The 21,623-nt window shown below is 40.8% G+C and overlaps 1 protein-coding gene across 2 annotated transcripts in view; it reads right to left on the bottom strand.

Annotated features, from left to right (window-relative positions):
* The window catches only part of PID1 (phosphotyrosine interaction domain containing 1), a 182,997-nt gene that overhangs the window by 156,737 nt on the left and 4,637 nt on the right, over positions 1 to 21,623 (bottom strand). Inside the window, exon 2 of one of the 2 annotated variants that reach the window (XM_084891887.1) lies at positions 2,983 to 3,097. The exons of the other annotated variant lie outside the window; for it this stretch is intronic. The gene's annotated coding sequence lies outside the window, so the exon portion shown is untranslated. The remainder of the gene's footprint in view (positions 1 to 2,982; positions 3,098 to 21,623) is intronic. 2 annotated transcript variants of the gene reach the window in all.

The following is a 21,623-nucleotide window of genomic DNA, read 5'->3' as shown; positions in this document are numbered from 1 at the left end:
ATTGAATGATTTAATCACAAAACTCATGTTTGGCAGTAGGTCTTGGCAGAAAGCCCTGCGTGTATTTTCTCTGGGACCAAATTACTCATTTCTAATACAAACATAAGAATAAAGCAAAAACCAGCATTGTGTAAACAAAGTATGTTTCTTTTTAGTTCTCAACCAAAAATTAGTGCAACCTCATTTAACCATTATTCCAACTGAGATTTAGAGTTTTATTATAATATAAGGCAAAGAAACCAGGATTTATTGTTAGGCACGCAGCATAGTCCGAAAGAACCTCATACTCAGTAGCCTTTTTCCAGTCACATTTTTAAGCAGTCAAACATCATTTTTTCAAAATACAGAACCAAATATCCCCGATTCTTATCCTCATCCAAGCAACTGCAACCAGCTGTGAAAACTAGAACTGGAAATCAATTCTGTCTGCAGGAAGTCCCCTCAAAGCTACCAAGCATGACTGTTTTCATCAACAAATATTCATGACCCTCATTCCCAAAATTCAAACTCTGCAGACCACCTCATAATTTTTTTTTAAATCAATCCTTCAAAGTCCTTTAATATTTCTTCATTTTAACTCAATTAAAATTATGCAATTCCTCCTAAGAAGGCTGCTTATCCTCTCCTCTTTCTTGTTTGTATTTTTTTATTCCCCAAGTAATGTGTTTAGTACCAATGCAAAATATCTCTTTTATCCACATAATCTCAAGATATTGCCTAACCAGGCAAAGCAATTCTCTTTTAAAATTAAAACCATGTAGTCTTCCTTTCTCACTTCTCCTAGGAGCCTCCTAGGAGCCTCATTTCCCAGACTTGCTTTCTGAATTCCCATCAGAAGGTTCCTACATAACCCGCCCCTAACCATGCATTGCTGCTGGCAGTATTAGGTATGACATCTGCCATGCCATTAGTCACTTTTAGTGCTCAGAGAAATAGGGAAACCATCCTGGAGAATTTCAAAGCTCCACAGTCAGAAGTTTCAGGTAATAAAAATGTAATGGTATTTGTTTTGCAAGAATCTAAAATCAAAATCCTACATGTAGGTGTGACGTGTAACAAAGCCCATCTCTTGCCAGTAGAGATGTTTTTCTTTACACTTAAAAAGAGCTGTTCAACCTAATTATGGCATTGGTATCTTCTCCGTGACGACACTCTTAAAAACCCACTTGTTGTTTAAAAGTCTTGTGTGTGTAAGTCTCCCACACTCCACTTCCTCTGTGCTGTTCAGAACACACTACCTCATGAAATTTCTTTCTTGGACACATGCCTCTCTATTCCAAGCAGGGACAAGATGAAATGATGTTTCTTGCAACAACCCAAGCCTCCTGATAGTTATGGTTGTCTATCTATGGTTGTCAAGTGCAAAGGAGACAGGCGACTTTAATTTACTTTTTCTCATGTCTCTCATAAACTTTCATTAACAGGAATAATCCTGGGAGTAGAGGAATGCTACTCCTTTTAATCAGAATATAGTTTTTCACATTATATAAAATGTTTGACAAATCTTTAAAAAATTACCTAGAACACAAAGTACAGAAAAATCAGCATGGGAAATCTGGGAGAGGTATACTGATCCCTGAATTAGCAACTGCTAAAAAATATTTGGACATACTTCCAGTTTATAAAACACTTTAACAGGTATGGTATCATTTCCCATTCAGAAGAACTCTATTATTAGATTCACTTGACTACGTGAGGAAACTGAGAAGCAGAAATAGGTATAAGATGCCCAAGGTCATACAGAGATGACCTCGTGGGGCTGGAACTAAATGGAATTTTCCTGATTCTTAATTCTGCCCGGTTCCCATTAGACCAGAAACACTTAGGCCAGGGGAATATTTAAGTCTTTCTTATCATGCACCCCCAACCCCCTACAATTTGATTTCAGTTTGTTTGCTTGCTGGTTTCTTTGGATATTTTGTTTGTTTTATTTTGCAGACAGAACTGTGACAGGGACTTCTTCAGTTGACTCTAGAAAAGTAAGCTGTTGCTGAAACTGGTTTGGCTCAGTGGATGGAGTGTCAGTCTGCGGACTGAAAGGTCCCAGGTTCGATTCCGGTCAAGGGCATGTACATTGGTTGTGGGCACATCCCCAGTAGGAGGTGTGCAGGAGGCAGCTGGTCGATATTTCTCTCTCATCTCTCTCATCGATGTTTCTGGCTCTCTATCCCTCTCCCTTCCTCTCTGTAAAAAATCAATAAAATATCTTTAAAAAAAAAAGAAAAAAAAGAAAAGAAAGCTGTTGTTTCTTTTTTCCATAGGAATAAAATAAAAATGTATATATATATAGCAATTCCTGATTCCTACCTGAGCTCGTGGGAGTTTAAAGACTTCACTGCTGGCAATTCCAATACAATCCTTTACATTCAAATGATGACCAGTTATCATTTAGAGTCATAGGAGCCAGGGCACCAGTAATCAATACCGGCCCCCCGAAGGGAAATATACTTCAAACTACAGTGCCCCCAGGACATGAAATAACATTACAATGGGAATTATGCAAGAATACACACTTTTCATTCATGTTACATTTTAAAAAATAAATACATTAAAGGAACTGACAGAACATCATACAATATCCCTCCAAGGTCCATTTAGAGTTCCCGAATTGCACTGCACAGGAACACACAGACACATAATTGCAGCATTAAGCCCATTGCTTACATACCAGTCTAACAATAAACAAGCTGGGAGTTAGCTCCTCTATTTATGTTTGCTGTGGGCACACACACCCTTTTATTATCTGAGGGACCAAAGGCACCGCAAACCTTAGCGGCAATAAATAGTTCCAAAAGAAGAACGTCCACTGAACAAGTAAAAACATGAGTGGATTCCAGAAAGTACAAAGATTTGCTAAACAAAACTCCCCGGGCAGAAAGATCACTTTAAGAACCTGCTTCGAATCCTTCAACTGAAGTTAAATGTTTTTGACAACTGGCAATGGTTAAAATTTCCTACTTTCTGATTATTCCAAGTGCTTACCTCTGCACATCCGGTCTCCAGCTGGTTCTGTCAGGACAAGAAATCTCCCAAGGAAAGCCCGTTCTCACAGTCTTTTCAGGCCAATTTAGCAAATTTGCAAACTGGAGAAGGTTTGCTGTGACAAGGAAAGAGGAGGGTACTTTCACCGAACCACAAATACCAACCCACCAGCTCAAGGACAGAATCCCTATCTCAATAAGAAAATGTCTACTCCAGGAAAACAGAAGAAGAAAAAGAAGAAGAAAAACAGCTTAAAGGCCAGAGCATTTCCATAGTGAATGTGTTTTGGGGACAAACTGAATATAAAGCTCAGAGAGGGGCACCAATTCAAGGATGATGATATTCAGGAAGCACAGAGTATCCTTTAGGATTAGCTTCAGTTGCAAATGAAAGAAAAGGCAAAATAACAGTGGTTTAAAGAAAACAGATGCTTATTCCTTTCTCACAAGACATGACATCCGGATAAGCAGTCTGGGGCAAGTGTGGCAGTTTCCTGGCATCGAAGTCTAACCACCTGGCTTCCTGCTCCACCATCCTTAGAGCAGGACTCCCGAGATGGGCTAAAAGAGTCTTCCAACCTTTAACCATGGCATTCTCACTCCCACCAGAACAGAGGAAAGGGAGACAGAGAAGCAGGCCTCCTCCCTTTAAGCTCCCATCTGCTTCCATCCAACTGGCTACAACTAACTTAGCTAGACGGCCATAACTAATTGCAACGGAACCTGAAAATAGCTCATACAGAAAAGGCAAAGATCATACGTGCAAAGATCAATATGCCACAGTTCAAGAGACTTCAAGGCCCTGGGGTTCAAGAGACTTCAAGGCCCTGGGGTCCAAGCAACCATCAAATATTTCAGAATTGCCTACATGCGCCAGCCACTGGGCTCTGTGCTGGGTGCCTGGTGAGGATCAAAACAGAACAGACACTGCCCAAAACCACCAGAAACGTCATTTGTGAACATGCATGCATAATTTGTTTTTCTTTACCAATTTACTTTGAAATAATTTCAAATTTACCAAAACGTATCAAGAAGAGTTACACCCTTTACCACATAACCACATTTGCTTTTAAAATATATTCTTGTTCTCATACATTCACTTTCTCCCTCCTTCCCTTCTTTTCTCCTCCTCTCCACCTCCCATCTCTCCCTCTCTCTCTCTCTCTCTCTCCCTCTCCCTCCCTCCCTCCCTCCCTCCCTCCCTCCCTCCTTCCCTTCCTCTTTTCCTCCCTCCCTATCCCTTCCTCCTTCTATCTTTCTCTCCTTTCCCTATCTCCTCCCTGCCTCTCTCCTTCCATCACATGCATACAGATGAAAGATGTCATTACCTTTCATGCCTAGAAATTTCAATATACATTTCCCAAGAACATTATCTTGAATAACCATAGTAAATTGATGTCACCAATCAACTCAATGAAGTCTTATGTTATTGCAATTATTTTCCTGGTCCAGTATCCAATTCAGGATCTTGCACTGCACTTAGTGGTCATGTCTGGAACAGTCTTTCTTCATCTGCCTCAGCATTGGTATCTTTGAGATCACAAGCCAGTTATTTGGTAGAGGAAGTGCTCCTGGACAGGAACACTCTGCCAGTGGTCCTTCCCAGTGCACCATATCAGGAGGCACAGGATAACGGTTTGCCCCATACTAGGTGATGCTAAATTTGATTGTTTAAGGTGATGCCCATTTGATTTCTATTTTCCTTTTTTCAATTGATAATTTGTGAGGAGATACTTTAAGATGATGCAAATATCCTGTTCTTCATCAAATATCCACCACTCCTTTTAGTATTCAGTAACAGTTCTTGCTTGGACCAATTATTATTATGATGGATAAAAAATAGTGATTTTCTAATTATATCATTTTGCCTTATTTATTAGTTGACATTGTATAACAAAAATAGAGCTTTCCTTCTTTCCTATTTACTTATTTTTATATCAGGTTATAACAGTATGGCCCCATAGATCCTTATTTTATTCAATGATCTATAATCCACAACACTTGTTATTTATTCTGAGGCTCAACATGTTCTTATTTGGCCAATGGAAACCAAGCCAGCTTCTGTGTCCTTTTGACATAATCCTTTTAAATTTTTTTGAGAACTTCCTTGCTTTGTAGCACAACAAATAATGTGTTGTGCAATTTTGGAGCCCTCCAGGCTTCTCAATGATGCCCAACTACAGTTCAGTTTATCCTACGTAAGGAAAAGCAATCTAACAATTTCCCCTACCTGAAACCCCACCAGAAACAATCACCAAGAAATAGATGTAACTCTAAATAAGACAGTTTCCATATTTCATATTTTAATTCATTATACTTTATTATGAATGGCTCTGGCTATTGATGTCTCTTGCATTCCTGAAATTAAGTATAACAAAGATAAGCAGGCAATAACTTGGGTACAAGGTAGATACAATGTATGACATTTTACTTAAATGTCAAGGAGACCCAGGACATGTTCCAAAGAGCTGAACATGGTCACATCGAATTGTGTGCAGCCCTATTAATTGCTGGCTCTAAAGATAAATGCAGAACCGGTCTTTCTTTCTCTCTCTCTCTCTCTCTCTCTCTCTCTCTCTCTCTCTCTCTCAATACAAAAGTCAACATCTACTCTTAGCATCCTTACTGACTTATAAAGGCATGTATGCCATACTACCCACTTTTCCTTCCACAGAAATTAAGAGAGTTAACAAATAACTATAAAATGCCACTCATTTACTGGAGCACTATATAAATAAATATATTTCATGGGCTTGTGTTGGGTGCCCAGCTTTATACTCCAACACTGTACTGGATACAGTGATACATAAAGACCCAGCCCCTAACTTCTAAGGCTTAAATAATTATGAGATGAAAGTCCACAAATAATTCTAATAAACACCACAACTCGAATGAGCTAAGGGATATAATTGCAACCCAAGAACAACCTGTGGACCACCAGAAGAAAGGGATGATTGATTGCAATTGGAGATCAGGAAAGGCAGAAGAGGGACAGATTCCTCTGCTATGGCAGGATTGTGGTCCCCTGGGCAGAGCATGTAGGTAATGAATAATATTTCAACTAAGGAAACAAAACAGCAAAGGCATCAAACATCAAAACACTAAAGTGCGGTGAATGGCCCAAGGTGCATGAAAAGAAGAAGAGAGGTGAGGATGGTGGATGAGTTTGAACCCAAGCATCAAAGCAACTCCTTAGCATCTGATAAGAACACTTCTTCACAAACACTGACCACAAAAGGGAGGAAAGAAAAGGTTTTGCCTAATTCATTGGCCTTGTTCCATAGGATCTTCTCACATCCAATGTGCAAAAGACTGCAGAAAGAGGAGGAAAAAAACAAGAGATAAACTAAGTAACATTTTCCCAAACAAGAAATTAGCCAAATAACATCTGTCCAAACAAACATAAAAGTTCTAAACTTCTGAACACTGAGATGAGATTTTTATTTTCACCAGAATGTCTCCTTTTTTTCCCATACTCTTGGCAATTCTCAACACAAGACGCTTTTATTGAAAGACAGGCTAGAAAAACACCAAATCAGACCAGCAACAACTGATAGTTCATGTCAGAGGACTGTGTCAATTTTAAGATAACTGCACCAAACCAATGGGAGAAAACACCAAGGTTCTAAGGCAAATAAAGGAACTCACAGAATCTGTGGATACCATATTGTCCACACCTGCCGTTATTATAAATTAGGCACCTGTGATTGAGACAATACAATGCCTGCCATTTTCCCCCTTGGCCTTACTAGTAGAACTCTGACTCAATTAGGGGTAAAATGTGACCAGTTAAATAAAATGTCTGTCCCCCAAGCAACATGTGGCCAGGTGGCACAGCTCTCGCCCCTAAGTTGTTAGTATCCTCCTGAGTAGGACTCAAGGGAAAGCTTTCATGTTCCCAACAAAAAGGACCTCATCTTTCATGGCTCACCACATCTCAGGATGCAAGTTTCCTCCATGATAATGACAATCATTATATTTAACTCCCTGAATCCTTCTTGAGCATGTGGAGTTTCTGTAACCACTTCTTTAGACCCACCTTATCATTTAGTTTGGTTCCTCGCCCCCAAATAAAAGATCAATAAACATTTGCTGAAAGTAAAGCCTGCCTCAGAGAAAGAGACATGAGAAGCACTGAGACTCATTTCAATGAAATTCAGGGTATTTTAACCCTCCTCTATACTCAGCATTAATCAAATTCATAGTGCACAACTCTTTCAAATATCATGATCCCTTTTAAATCCAAAAAATGTTGATTCACAAACAGTATTTTGGTAACCAGTAATTAAAAATATGCATAAAGTTTAAAAGCCACTATGAATCATTAATGAGTTTAAATAAGTGTTTCTTTTAATAAAACACACAGGATTGGAAAAGTGGTTGATATATTTGCAAGGTCCATATATTAGTCTATAGGGTATCCTATCTAATAAAGGGGTAATATGCAAATTGACCATACCTCTACTACACCCACAAGCCACGCCCACCAGACAATCAGAAGCAAGTATGCAAATTAACCCAACCAAGATGGCTGTGGCCAGGGAGAGAGCAGAAGGCTTAAGTTTCCCCTAGCGATGGAGGAAGCCAAGCTTTCTGCCCACTTTGGCCTGCCTCGGCCTCCACTCAAGGCTACAAAGTTTCAATTATAGAAAATAAATAAATAAATAAATAAAATGACACCAGCCAGAGCTGAAGAGAGCAGGAGGCTTGAGTTGCCCCCGGCAATGGAGGAAGCCAAGCTTTCAGCCTGCCCTAGCCTGACTTGGCCTCCACTCAAGGCTACAAAATTTCAATTATAGAAGATAAATAAATCCCAGATACCAGGGCCTCCACTTGGGTCGCTGGGAGGGGTGGGGGGGGGGAAGAGGGTGCCTGGCTGGCATGTAAACCACCACAGGTCCCTCACCCAGGTCACCCCAAGCCCCAAGGGAACCCCCACCCTGATCCAGGACACCTTCAGGGAAAACCAGCCAGCCCCAACTCCTGCACCAGGCCTCTATCCTATCTAATCCTCTTATCTAATAAAAGAATAATATGCAAATTGACCACCATTCCGACACACAAGATGGCTGCCCCCATGTGGTCAAAGATGAATATCCCCAACCCCCCTCGCTCTTGCACGAATTTCATGCAATGGGCCTCTAGTGCATATATAATGCACATAGGGTTCACAGATATCTTGAAATAATCCCATGACCCTCCTGAGTTCTAAGATCCATAGGTCGAGAATTATTAATCCCTAATAAGAGCATTTTGGTTGGGTCTACTCTCCTGTCAGTCACTACCCAGAACCCCAAGGATGTGAGTTGTAACAGAACTATGAGTTTGCGTTCTCCTTTGGCCAAATTTAAACTAGTTTTAAATTTTTGAGGCAGTCTTCTGCTCCTATTTAGAATGTGAAGCTTAAAAAACATATTAACACTTATCAAATTGTTATGCTGCATAAAAATCCCCCTTGAGTCTGACATGCCCATAGAAATGCAAGAAATGAGAAATAATTTGCTCTTTCACACATTTTTTATTTACTAGTAGACATTAATGGTATCAAAGCACAGTTAAATGTCCCACTTAGAGGGTCCAATGATTGAAACAAAAATAAATAAATAGGATCAGGTCCTTTACATATGTGATAAGTTCCAAGATAGACTTTTTAAAGTGCATTGTACAAGAAATCAACAGTATATCAATTTCTTCCAGTCCTTGAATCAAAATGACTTCATTTGTTCTATCAAGAAATTAGTTTTGATGACCATCTAATGGAAAGATAAATGCCCTCTTAATCAAAGCAAAAAAAAGGAAAAAGGAAATATTTTTTTTAAATAGCCCCCAAAAAGCAATGCCTTTGAAGCAATAGCCAAATTCGTTCTTATCCAATTCAGCTGTGACTTTCTCCCATCTTCCTTTCAGCCACTGAAAAAAGATGAGAGAAAGGAGAGGTGATGATCACCCCTTGGGAAAGCTATGAAAACTGTCTAAAAGACTCTGCAGTTAGCAGGAGAGTTCAAAGAAATTCAGGAATGGAAAGAACTTCAAGCTCATTAATTGTGAGGAAAGGAGGTAGAGAGAAGCCAGAAGGTTCGATCCCCAGTCAGGGCACATATAAGAATCAACTAGTGAATGCATAAATAAGTGAGGCAACAAATTGATGTTTCTCTTTCCCTTCCTTTCTTTCACAAAAAAAAATAAATAAATAAATAAATAAATAAATAATAAAAAAATAAGGAGATAAAACACAGATGTTACCCCAAAACACAGAGTAAGCATACCTAACATATAGAGTTGAAATCCTTGCAAATCAAATTTTATTTCCAAAAGACTCCCTCCAAGTTTTTATTGAATGCTTGCCCTGCTCCCAGCACACGTCCCCTCCTCTTCAGGACATGCATATATCTCACGGGTCAGCCCCTATTGTACAAGGGCATTAAATTACCTTATGAAGAAAAATGCCTGTTCTTTGGGCCAAGGAGTAAAGAGATCAGCACTGAGATCAACACAGCAGAGAGTCTGGGCTATTTACCATTAACACAGCAGAGAGTCTAGGTTTTTAGACTGTATTCTTGATAGACAGCCTTGCTTCCAGAAAACCATTGAACTGGCTGTATCATTCAGACAGTCTGTTAACATCAGAAAAAACCCAGATATTGAGAATATTTAAATATAATTTTAATTTCCCTAAGAGGATTCTCACAGGAGGACTACTAATTTGAATTTTCTTTGATTGTACAACACTCTCCCAAATTTGCACTTTTGCAAAGCCATTCATTTTCCACAAAGCATCGAGCTCCTAGAGAAAAGACAAGGAGATAGAATGGGGAAGGGGGCGGGGGGACACCCCAGCTAACCGATGCCAGATGAACTTTCCTAGATCCAGAGAGCTTTGTTTTGAAAATATCCGTCTTGCATTAAATCAAGTGGCAAAGCAGGTCTTGAAGACTAACTAGGGAACTACATTCTCTACCCAGAAGTCCAGAACTGCCAAAGTTGGAGGTATTTCATTTTCTGGACTAAAGAACCCACATTGTCCCAGAGTGAACTTAAGGAGACATTCACATTTTTAACCAACAACTACAAATGTTTCTCAAGATCTGAGTCTCAGACAGCCTGAGACTGTGTCTTTTCAGCTACTTTGGCCAAAACAGCTGTTTGTATCCCTGAAACCATTTCTACCCCAGACTCATAGACAACAGAGATTCATTTTATAATGTGTACCAAAATTACCTTATTTATTTTGGATGCAGTGAAAGCATCATTACTTAAAATGACACTCTACTTTTTCAGTACAGAAATTTGGCAGGAAGGCAAGAGTGACATCCAAGTTATAAAAACCTTAAGATTTATAGCAGATGCCAAAGCCAGGCTACACCCTTGTAAACAACAAAGACAAAAATCATTCTCCAAGGATGCGCCAGAACATGGGAGCTGTGAGCCAGGCCTATAGGATAATTAGGATTATTTTTGTTCTGTGGCACTTACTAAAGGAAGGATATGCACATTAGAAACGCCAAGGGGAAAAAAAATGCTTGGAGACTTTCTTCATTCCCAGTTAAGCACGCATACGTTTTGCAAGAAAAGTAGACCCATCAGGAGGGACATGTGTGCATCCATGGGTTTCTGGTTGGTGTCTTAGAGATCCTTTAAGCATGACCCCCTCACTTTTCTCCACATATGTGCTCTGCTCCGCACATCACATTTTGTGAATCAGAATCTAAAGACTGCATGTCAATGGGTTCATGGAAAATTCTACCTGCATATCAATCAGAGTTTGTGGTTGCAAGAGCTGGACACCAATGGCTCACTGGAGCAGAAAAATAAACAAGTGATTGCAGTGACCATGGATTGAAAGGAGGGCAGAAGGACCAACTCTGAAAGGACAGGGATCAAGCTGCTCCTGGGTCTATGCAGCAGGATAAGAGTTTCATCAGATCACGGTGGTCAGAATGATCGGCCTGGGCTATATTCAGCCTTTTGTCACCCTCCTCAGGATTCTAACTCCTGAGAAACCTGTCGGGTCAATCTAAACACATCGACCCTCTAGCTAAAGGAGGACACCCTGGTTGACAGTCCCCCCTTAAACTGACTGAAGTTATCCCCCAACTGGAGTAGGGAAAGAATAGTGCACAAAAGCAAAATCAAGGCTCTGTTACGAGAAGATGGGAAATGAAGCTAGGCAGAAAAAAACAAACAAAAAAAACACAGATGTCCACTTCTACTTCTACATAAACACTCTTAGCATTCCTACTGACTTGTTTATTTTTTCAACTTCTAGAGACAACTTTGGCAAAAACAACTAATGTTATTGCCCCACAGTCTATGTTACAATGTCCCACATAAAGAACCACATGATAATTTCCAGGGTCTTCAAATTAAGGAAAAGTTGGGGGCTCCCGATTAGCTGACATACATTCTGCTATTATATAATGAAGACTAAGTAACTTGTTATGTTTCTTTTCTTACTTAGGCTGCTAGGAAGCTCAGAGCTAAAAGTTTCAGGCTCAATTATATTAGCTATCCTTAGTCTAGGTTCTCAGGCACAACAAAATGTCTCCCTTCCTGATACCACTAGTATTGGAAGGTTTTATTTCAGTTTTAGTGTAATGTTTCAATTTCCATATTTAATTAAAAAGAATTCCTAAGCATTTGAATTTTTTTCTTACTAGCCAAAGACAACTTCTTTAGAACTATATAAGCATTTAATGTATTGCTGAATTTTTAGATTGGCCAGGACCTTTGCATTCAGCATCCTCTCTCCTTATTTGCTCTTGCAGAGTTAACCTTGTGCAGTAAAAATTATTTCAGACGAATTTCTGGCTTTAAAAGGTGCGATAGGAAAAAATCAGATTAGACTAGATTAGATTAGAGAGATGAATAGCTAGAATAATAACAGGTAGATCTAACTCTGAGTCTGATTATAGGGTGCAATAACTAGAATAGTTATCAATAACATTCATATAAGTTTTACTGAAATGGAAGAGCAATAGGCAACTTTCTCAAACCCATAGCTCAGACAGGCTAACTCAGAGGGATGTGGGAGAGCTGGGGAATTGGGAAGCACAGCTGTGTGCTTTTAGGAACCAAGCAGATTGGTAGAGTGTGGGAGGTCCAACTCATTGTTGGACAGCTAAAGCCACTTTCTGGTGAATTCCATGTACACTTAATGCTAAACATCATCAGAATCCCGAAACTCTCCAGGACATGGCAGAATTAAGTAGCATGGTGGCATTCCTGGGAAGATAAGTGAATGTGGCTGCAGATCTGCTCCCAAGATGATTAGGAAACATGAGCAAAGTACTTTTGAGTGTTTTGGGGGGGTGGAAATGGGGATTCTTAAATATAAAGTGGTTACCACCATTACCCTTTCAATTGGGTTTCCTGAAAGAGCATTTGAATGGTTCTCACTAGTCTGATAATCTGTGAGGAAATTTTGAAATCTATCAAATTAAAAACTACTCTCCACCTTTTTTGGGAAGTAATCTGCCCCCGATGAGCCGATACCCCAGCAATGAGAAATGTCACTTGCCTGGCTTGGGCTATCCAGGAAACAGAGATCTGCACTTAGAGAAAAGTTGGCAAAGCCTCCCACCTCTGCCTGAAAGCCCTCCCAGATGCTCAAGATCAGGAAACAAGAAAGGCAACAGAACTCTAATTTTTGTGCATGTCTTCCCAGCATCCCCCACTCAAGCTGCACAAGCTCCCCCAAAATAAGGAAAGAAATTGGGTTCCGGACAGCTAAAGGTGAGTTATGAGAGTTGTGCCTGGACAGTAATGAATGATACTGAACAAATAAACTTAGTCACACAATTATTTATCATCTTGGCCTTTAAGAGTCAGGAGAGCAAGGATCCAATCCTGATTCCAACACTACATGAACTTGGGATTCAGTTCTCCCAACAGCCAAGAGAAGGACCTGGCCTAGACTTTGGTCCCAGACTCAAGTTCCCAGCAGAGTATGTGAATTAGTGAGATGTGCTCTGTAAGGCTGGGACATGCCGGAAGCCACATCCCATCCCAATGGAACACTGGCTGATCAGTGGTCACTGTGAGAATCCAGGCTCATGGTGTTGAGACCCTCCCATTTTTGGAGAACTCAGCAAGCCCGAACTTTCTTATAAATTCCTTTAATTTTTCAATCCTAAAGACTAATTTGTCAAGTTTTTAAATACACTGAAGGGGGCCAAAGGAAACATTTCGCTAAGCTAGAGCCAAACCTCAGACCCACAGTCTGTCAACTTGAAGTTCGGGTTCTGTACTGAAGCGCCAGGGACTGGGGGAAGCTCCTTTATAAGGAACAGATTATCCTCTCTCTCACCTGGAAATTCGTGGGGTAGTAGCATCGTAAAGGCTATGAGAAGACTTGCAGTAAACCAGACTCACTTTGTTCTACCTAGCGTTTCCCAAACTTATTTAAAAACTGAACCCTTTGTGGCAAGGCTAACATGAGCAGCTCACTGAACTGGTGTTCGTTCCATGGAACACACTTTGGAAAACACCAAACCTCTCTTAGCCACCTGACTCTAAAATGCTGTGCTGCATTTTACCTAGGTTACCCCTGGATCTGAAATGGAGGAGAAACTAGTATTTATCTGGCACTTGTTCCCGACAAAGTGCCAGATACCTTACTAAGCACTTGGCCTTCCTTATCTCAATTGATAGTCAGGAGCTAAATGCTGTTACCCCCGTTTTAAAGTTGAGAAAATACAAATCAGAGGTTGAGGTAACCCCTAAACAATTGACTCGGCCAAAATTTGTATCCATGAGTGCCCAACTGATCTCTCCATTGGTAGACTGTGTAAACCACAGGGAGCCTAACTTGTAGCCTAAAGAAGTCTTCCCATTACCTCCCATTTCCTTAAACTGCCCACCATTGTGCCTTTGGATATGCTCTGTTTTCCTCCACAAAGTTTCCAGGTTCTTCATCTAAAAACGCTGTATTTCCGAGGGAGCCAGATAGTCCACCAAAGTGTTCAAAACACTGAGCAGGTATGAGCATCGATGTCTTTGCTGGAAGAAACTGGAAGGAAGCAAGCATCCACTGCCAACAGCTGTGTTGACCATGTGAGGGGCCTGCACACATGCCAGGAGTAACTCCCTCCACCCTGCCATCTCTTCCTCACTTTTTGTCTGCACATCCTTTACCCCCTCAGCTCCACAATGGTCCCTCTCCTAGCTTTCTAATCCATCTATTGTCCCTCACCTCAACCTACGTACTAGTATTTCATTTCTTTCCTCCACCCCACAATGCAAATACAGTTAGGAAACGTGGTTGAGCATCTTATCCCCCATATATGGGAGTGACCACCCAATCCTGGTGGCCAAGAGATATTCAGTTTACACCTGCTGTTCCTGTTGGACAATATGCAAGTAATCTCCTTACATATTGACTGAACACTCCTTATACTACTTGACCTTTACTCTAAAAGAGATTAAGTCAAATGCCTCAAATTCTCCTCCTTGATGGAAAAAACATTCTTAAACTAAAGTTACTTTTGTGAATGCTTCTCAATATGCTTTTTACTAAAGTTCAATGGCCATTGGTAAAGCTGTTGAACCCTAACTAAATTTCTGGTGGTCATATTTTTTTAATCCTCACCTGAGGATATGTTTTATTATATTTTGTTTTTAGAGACAGAGGAAGGGAGAGAGAAACATTGATGTGAGAGAGAAACATTGAGCAGTTGCTTCCCATGTGCACCCTGATCACGATTTGAACCCAAAACCTAGGTATGTGCCTGACTGGGAATGGAACTTATCACCTTTTGGTATATGGACTATGTTCCAACAAACTGTGCCACACCAGCCAGGGCCTTTGGTTATATTTGTAAATGAGAAAGGGGCCATCCTGAGAAAGGATCAAAAAGACACCAACTTGAACTCTCACTTCCACCCCCTCCTTCAGTCTGGCTTTCGTCTCTTGCTCAAATACAAGTTTCGCTAAAATCCTAAGGCAAATTGGAATTGATGAAAAATGTCATTTCAAGAACTAAATGAAATGTTTGGAAAAGAGAGAAAGGAACTCTAAGAAAAATAGAGAATATATTATTTACATTCTGGGTTAGAATTTTAATTTCCAGTTAAAGAAAATGAAAGCTATGCAGAATTCACAGATATGAGGACAGACACTATGTAGTGTTTAGCTTCCCCAACACCCAGCACTGTACCTGGCATACGATAAATATTTCATTGACTTTAACAGCTCTATGTAAGTAGAGTTGACATATAATAAACTGCATAATTTGAGAGTTTTGACATATGTATATCTCATGAAACCATCACCATGATCAAGAAGTTAAACATATTCCACACCCCCAAAAGTCTGAGGCCCTTTCAAATCCCTTTCTCCCATTCCAGCCCCAGGCAACTGCTACTCTGCTGTCAATCATTTTACATCCCCACCAGCAGCATCTGAGAGTTCCGCTTCCTCCGCATCCTCACCAACACTGAGTACAGTCAAAGCCTTTTTAAGTTTAGCTATTCTCCAGTTGTCCAGCAGTATCTCATTGTAGTTTTGATTTGCATTTTCTTACTGTCTAATGATGTTAAATATTTTTTCATGTGTTTGCTTCCTAGTCACATAATCTCTTTGTTCAAATCATTTGCTCATTAAAAAAAAAAAAAAATCAGGTTATCTTATTACTGAATTTGAATTTTGAGAGTTCTTCATTGAGCCTAGATACAAGCCCTATATTATAGATATACTAGACACCCAGTGCATGAAATTTGTGCATGGATAGGGTCCCTAGTGGCTGCTGGCTGCCAGCTGGGCCTCCTATCCCCAGCTGCCTGCTGTCAGCTGGGGCCTTCCTTTGTTCCATGCTTCCCCCTGGTGGTCAGAGCACGTCATAGCAAGTGATCAAACTCCTTTGTCAGTTGAACTCCTGAGGGGACACTTTGCATATTAGGCTTTTATATATATAAAAGATTTTCAAATATTTCCCCCTAGTCTGTGCCTTATCTTTTCATTCACTTATAAATATCTTTTAAAAAAGAACTTTTTAATTTTGATGAAATCCAATTTACCCAATTTCCCTTTTATTGAATGTGTTTTAGTTATTGTTCTAAAAAAATCTTTGCCCAAATGAAAGAAACTTTTGGGTGTGATGGATCTGTCTATTATCTTGATAGTTTATTTTTAATATATTTTTATTGATTTCAGAGAGGAAGGGAGAGGGAGAGAGAAATATCAATGATGAAAGAAAATCATTAATCAACTGCCTCCTGCACGCCCCCCACTGGGGATCAAATTCATAAAACCTGGGCATGTGCCCCGACCAGGAATCGAACCTCGACCTCCTGATTCATAGGCTGAAGCTCAACCACTGACCCATGCCGGCCAGACCATTATGTGGATACTTTACACAGATGTACATGAAGTCACAGAGATTCTCTGCCATTCTTGTCTATAAGTTTTATAGTTTTAGATGTTACATGTACATCTATCATGCATTTTGAGTGAATGTTTGTATACATTATAGGTGAGCTGTGGATTGAAGTTTTGAGGGTTGTTGGTGCTGTTATTTTGCATATGGATATCCAATCATTCTAGCATCATACTGCTGAAAAAGACTATCCTTTCTCCAGTGAACTATCTTCTTTACATCTTTGTCAAAATCAGACACTTATGATCAAACAGCAAAACTCTCAAAAAAAGTGCTGCTAAAATTTAAAACATGCGTATGCTTTGATTCAGCAACTCCAATTTTAGCAGTTCTGTCTAGAGAAATACAAGAACAAGGATAAGGCTCAGATCCTTATAACAGTATTATTTACAAGGGAGGAAAAAGAAGGAACATGGACACAACTGAAATATTCTCCTAAAGAGAGAGGACTCAATAAATTACAGTCCAGCTCCACCACAAAATTCTATGTAGGTACTAAAAGGAATGATTTGAAGCTACCATGTACTAATCAGAAGAGAGAGAGTTAAAACATTTTCATGGGGGGAAAAAAATTGCAGTGTTTTTATATATATATATTCTCCCAAAAATGTATACACACACTTTGAATAATCATAAAGGCAGTGTTTATTAACATATATTTCATTTTCAAAATTTTTTGGAACAGACTGTATATATTTATATATAAATATATGTAAATATATGTTTTTATATATTTGTTTATATATACGCACACATATATATAGTGATTATTTTATTGAAATATGTGAGAAAGCCTAAATATGTATCTATACATTTGCATATGTTTGCAAAAACCTGGGGCACATTTTGGGAAAATAACACCAGACAGATCACATGAGTGTCCTTCATGGGTAGAATTGAGAATGAGAGAAAGGACAAAGGTTATTAACTTTTTTATAGACTTCTAAACTGTCTGATTTGTTACCTTATACCCTAAGCATATATTATTTTGTATTTTTTAATCAAGTATAAAATAGTAGTCATGACCTCATGGCATATAACAGATGCCCCACTCCATCCATTTCACATTGGTACTTTTACTGAGAAAAAAATTCTCATTTTTCTCCCCCTTGGATAGTTGATCCCAGTAGGGAGAATTTTATATTGGTGCATGGTGGATACCAAAAAGAAAACTCCACACTAAGAGTTATGGATTGAATTTTATCCCTCAAAAATTCATACATACAAGTTTTAACCCCCCAGAATGTGGCCTTTTTTGAAAAGAGGGTCAATGTGGATGCAATTAATTAAATTTAAATGTGATCCTACTGGAGGAGGGTGGGCCACAATCTGCTATGACTGATATCTTCATTATAAAAAGGGGAAATTTGGCACACACAGAGTGATGCTGCCACAAGCCAAGGCATACCAAGGCTGACCAGCGAACCACCAGAGACTGGGCGGCAGGCATGAAACAGATTCTCCCCCACAGCCTCAGGAGGAACCAACCCTGCCATCACCCTGATATCAGACATCAGCCTCCAGAACTGTGAGGCTGTTGCTTAAGCCCCCAGCCTGTGGCACTTGGTTACAGCAACCCTAAGAAATATGCTAAGCTACCAAGAGGTTAAGTCAAAACCAACATAGCTACTCACCAGTCCCATGGTCCCAGCCCCTGCTCAGGCCACAGGGAACATGCACAGATTTAGAAAGTAAACAGCAGTTTCCACCACCCCACACTGCAGGAGGCACACACCTGAGGAAAAGCCAGCCATCCTCGGGGGAAGGCATCAAAGCCTGTGGTATGCAGAAGGGCCTTCAGAAGCTGTGTGTTTATCCTCAGACCCACAATTACAAAGAAACTGCAAGGATTAGGCTGGATCAATTCTTGAGGAAGGATAACAATTAAGGAGTCCCTCTCTCCTGGCACCTCTCCACTCCTCTCCCTTCCCACACACACAGGCAGTATTCACTCCCTCCCAGGAGAATAAGAAGTAAAACGTGAGCCACTCCACCCTAAGAAATGGGACCCAGAAGAGCTGCTCTGTAGTGACCGGGCTCCTCAGCCTCGTGGGGACTGGAAACAGCACCTCCATGGTCCCGGCATAAACAAGGGGCATTTTCCTGACAACTCCCTGTTGTCTTACAAGTGAATTCCAGAATAGGAACGGCTCTTCATTAAAATAATTTACACCGTTACCAAGTGAAAATGAAAACAACACGAAATATTCAACCAGATACAAATAATCAACCGGACACACTCCAAGGCTGTCCTGGAGGAGGATTTGAAATGGACTCTAAATCAATCTACACTTTTCCTAATTGGGAAGAGCAAACCCCAAAAGCCACCACCCGGAGATCCTGCACAGACTGGCTTGTTTTTGAGGATACACCCCCAGCCCTCCCTTGGTCTTGGTCTTGGTCTGTCTGAAAAATATCACTACATCTGCTTTACGTAACTGGCTTTCACATACCAGCAATATATATATTTTTTAGATCTCATCCAAGGACATTCTTAGAAGGACATTCTTAGAGAGTGGGGGAGAGAAGGAGAGGGAAAAGGAGAGAGAGAGAGAGAGAGAGAGAGAGAGAGAGAGAGAGAGAGAGAGAGAGAGAGAGAGAGAGAGAGAAGTATTGATCAGTTGCTTCCCATACTCACCCCAATCAGAGATCAAACCTGCAACTCAGCCTTGAGATGTGCCACAACTGGAAATCAAACCCACAATCTTTAGGTGCACAGGATGACATTAAATCATCTGAGCCACTCCAGCCAGGAACCAGCCATAATTTTAACTAAGTTAACTTACTCTTGAAGTAGGTATCAACTATACTTTCCTTAGGCACTCCATTTGTTGCCTTTTCCTAGGATGTTGACCAGCAGCAGATAAGGCAGAGAGGAGCCATTTGCTCCCTATTGTCTATTTTTATTTTCTTTCAAACCCACAGTCAAAAAATTCACACTCAGCATTGAAAAAGAGCACAATACATAAGCACATTCATTGTGCCCCAGCATATAAACTTTAGGCATGCCAGCCCTCCCTCAGAAATACAGAGAACATAGCCAAAAGGCAATATGGTTTCATTAATGTATTTGTTTCTTAGGCTGCTCTAATAAATTACCACAGATTGGGTGGCTTTAAACAACAGAAATGTATTCTCTCATAGTTCTGAAGGCTGGAAGTCCAGAATTAAGATGTTGGTAGGGCTGTGCTCCCGCCAAAGGCTCTGGGGTAAATACACCCTTCACTCTCCTCGCTTCTGGACGTTGCCAGCAATCCTTGGCATTCGTTGGCTTGTGGTAGCATAACTCCATGCTCGGGCTCCAACTTCAAATGGCCTCCTGTCCTGTGTCTCCTTTGTGTCTTCAAGTCTCTCACTGAATTTAGGGCTCAGCCTACTCCAATATGACCTCATCTTAACTCTACTACATTTGAAAGGACCCTATTTCCAATTGAGGCAACATTCGCAGGAAATGGTGTTAGGGCTTCAACATATCTTTTGGGAGGACTCCAGTCAACCCACAACCATGAGTAAGACTTGGATGTGGGAACCCCATTCAAGTCCCACATGGTTTAGGGTTCCGGTTCAGGGTTCAGGTTCTGGAGAAGGGCCGGCCGCACAAGAAATTTAATTTGGCGATGGGAGGACTGCCTTTAGGCTCTGGCCTTGCTATCCCTTTTATTGAGACTATGGGATACACCCATTACCCTTAAGCAGGTTTGGGATACATCCATAGCCCTTAGGCAGGTAATAAACGGATTATCATATCAGTAAGGATTTACATGATTACAAGATGGGGAAGTAGCCTCAGTTACCATTGTCTCAATTAGATAGGGAGTGGTTGGCTCTGACCTTTCAGAGCTTCACGGTTGACCAACCTTTTACATCTTTCTATTAGTGAGACAATGATCGGTTTCTGGCACTTGGGAGACCAGGGTTTGAGTCTGAATCTTGGTCCCTTAGTAACCATGTGAGTTTTGAAAGCAAGTGATTAAAAACCCAACTAGTATACAGGCTTCAATGAGGAGAGGAGATGGTATTTTTCTCACTATTGCACCCTCCCTTATCAAAGGGAGGGAAGAGGGAGGAGGCCCTGGGCCCTGGGGCCTGAGGAAGAGTCCTCCTCGGGAAGAAGAGCGACCCCATGCCTCTGCATTAACTGAGAGCTCACTGAGACTTTGGCAACTTGGAAATATACCAAAGGCACAAAGGGGGCCTGGGCCTTCTCCCTGACACTGTCCTTTCCCAGGTCTTGGCCTGAGGGCTTGGACCTGGTGAACCCCCCAATGCTGTATCACTGGTTAGCAGGTAAATTGGGATGACAACTTTTTTTTTAATTAACATAAAATGATAGCAGCTAATCCCACTGGTTTCCAAGAAGGTCTGTGGACAAACATCTCGACTATTTCTTCTTGCTCTACTTAAACAAAGCCTCCGTTTAGACGTGTGCCCAAGGGGGCTGAGGGAAGCACACTGCAGTCATTGAGGGTTTCTGGACTAGTTTTATTTGCTGACCACTAACAGGTCCCTGAACTGCTGCTATTCGGAGTCAAATAGTACTGTGGGGGGCGCCTGAACCCCATTAGCCTTGGGGCTGTCCAGGGCCTACACTTCCAGGGCCCGATTTAAGGGACTAATAATTCACATGGTACCATAGAGTCCGTGCTTGGGAAGTGGGGAGGAGAGAACTAACCTGGAACATCAAAGAAAGTGCAAAAGTTGCCTGCCACCGCAAGATAACCCAGTAGAGTCAACATGAAGCAATGGGTAAACAAGGGGCAGAGAGTTTTTTTTTCCAAGGCTAGCATTTTGCAAGTCACTTGGTAGAGATTTTGCTGACAAACTCAGAGAAAGACCAAAATGATAGCATTTTGCTTCTGGGGGAAGTAAATTGATGATAACTCCAAGTTTTCTTGGCGAAGGAACGATAAAGCCCAATGCTTTGTGCTTGCTCAAAGGGATGAAGAAAAATAACAAAATCTAGAACTGATTTAGCAAGAGACCAGTGCCACTGTACAAGTAGTTATTGCTTATCCCTAAGAAATTGTTCCTGAACTCTCCAACCTCCTCCCTCTCTTTCCCCCGTTTTTGGTCTATATGTGGGATGATTATAGACATGATTTGGCTTGATCACCAGCTTTCAAGGTCTCTAGTTTGAACAAATGCTACATGCTCCACTTGAAGAGATTCTTAAATGGGCACTTGGGCCCTAACCGGTTTGGCTCAGCAGAAAGAGCATTGGCCGGCGGACTGAAAGGTCCCAGGTTCGATTCCGGTCAAGGGCATGGAC

This window comes from Pipistrellus hanaki (assembly GCF_964339955.1).
Source record: "Pipistrellus hanaki genome assembly, chromosome: 8".
Taxonomy (NCBI): Eukaryota; Metazoa; Chordata; class Mammalia; order Chiroptera; family Vespertilionidae; genus Pipistrellus; species Pipistrellus hanaki.
Note: the sequence above shows the minus strand (reverse complement) of the source record. Positions and strands in the feature narration are given on the sequence as shown.